Source organism: Bombina bombina, chromosome 2 (assembly GCF_027579735.1).
Source record: "Bombina bombina isolate aBomBom1 chromosome 2, aBomBom1.pri, whole genome shotgun sequence".
Lineage (NCBI taxonomy): Eukaryota > Metazoa > Chordata > Amphibia > Anura > Bombinatoridae > Bombina > Bombina bombina.
The window spans coordinates 138,202,754-138,204,329 of record NC_069500.1 but is presented as its reverse complement, the minus strand read 5'-3'; positions in this window follow the sequence as shown (position 1 = coordinate 138,204,329).

Below are 1,576 nucleotides of genomic sequence, written 5' to 3'. Positions count from 1 at the left end.
TGGTGTTACCCCCTAAGTGCCAGTGTCTGGAGTAATAGAACAGGAATGGGGACTACGTAGGCGGTTTCTTTTCAGAGTTTTAGAGATTGCCCCGTTGATAATGAACTTCTATGGCACTAGTTTATTAAACAGTCTGGCATTCTTCGCTTGAAGTTGGCGGACTCTCATTTATACATTTTTTGGCACAGCTGAATGAAACTGAGTAGGCGATATTTCCCTTTTATACAAAACGATTACTTAACGGAAAATGGTATTGCTGATTCAAAAGCTGCCTTTTTTCTTTCTCTCTCTCTCTCTCTCTCTCTCTCTATCTAACATTTTCTATTCTTCTGCCTCTCCAAAGGACAACAGACACTGAGCATTGCAGACAAAATTCTTGCACATTGGCAGGTCACTGGGATTTGTACTTCACAGATCTTCCACTACCCATTTGACTGCAAATACCTCTGTGATAACAGATTTTTTTCCACCAACTGCAGGAGATAGTACTAATCTTTTAATAAAAGATCCCATTACAATGGGGATCTGTCTGAGCAGACTATAATAGATCCAGAAATACAGCCGTGCTAATATTAGAAGACAGTTGTTTGGTTCCCCAGCCTAGCCGAGCTCCTGTTCCTTTCTCATTAGGCTGCACTATATGAGGCTCACACAAAGCCCTGTTGCACCACCTGCAGGTTCGCATTAAAGCAGACTGGTAAATAATTGACCCTACTACTTCCACCTTTTTAAATTCAGGGGCAATTTGCTCACTTCAGAAATCTTTGGGACTGAACGATTTCCCTTTTATTTCACAGCATTTTATTCTCCACCCCTTAACATTTGCAGGATGAAGACAAAGTGGTTTAGTGCCCTCTAATGGCAGATGTCATGTTTAATTAATAGCAAAACATCCTAAACTTAATTCCACAATAAAACTCCCTTTTCATAAACTCTGTTCAGTTTTTTTTTGTATTGCAATATATAGATGTAAAATTATGTCTGTGTGTGTGTATGTGTGTGTGTGTATGTATGTATGTGTGTTTGTGTGGTGTCTGTGTTTATGTGTGTTTGTGTGGTGTGTGTATGTATGTATGTATGTATGTATGTATGTATGTGTGTTTGTGTGGTGTGTGTATGTATGTATGTATGTATGTGTGTTTGTGTGGTGTGGTGTGTTTATGTGTGTTTGTGTGGTGTGTGTGTGTATGTATGTGTGTTTGTGTGGTGTGTATGTATGTATGTGTGTTTGTGTGGTGTGGTGTGTTTATGTGTGTTTGTGTGGTGTGTGTGTATGTATGTATGTGTGTTTGTGTGGTGTGTGTGTGTGCGTATGTATGTGTGTTTGTGTGGAGTGTGGTATGCGTGTGTGGTGTTTATGTGTGTTTGTGTGGTGTGTGTATGTATGTATGTGTGTTTGTGTGGTGTGTGTATGTATGTATGTGTGTTTGTGTGGTGTGTGTGTATGTATGTATGTGTGTTTGTGTGGTGTGTGTATGTATGTATGTGTGTTTGTGTGGTGTGGTGTGTTTATGTGTGTTTGTGTGGTGTGTGTGTGTATGTATGTGTGTTTGTGTGGTGTGTGTATGTATGTATG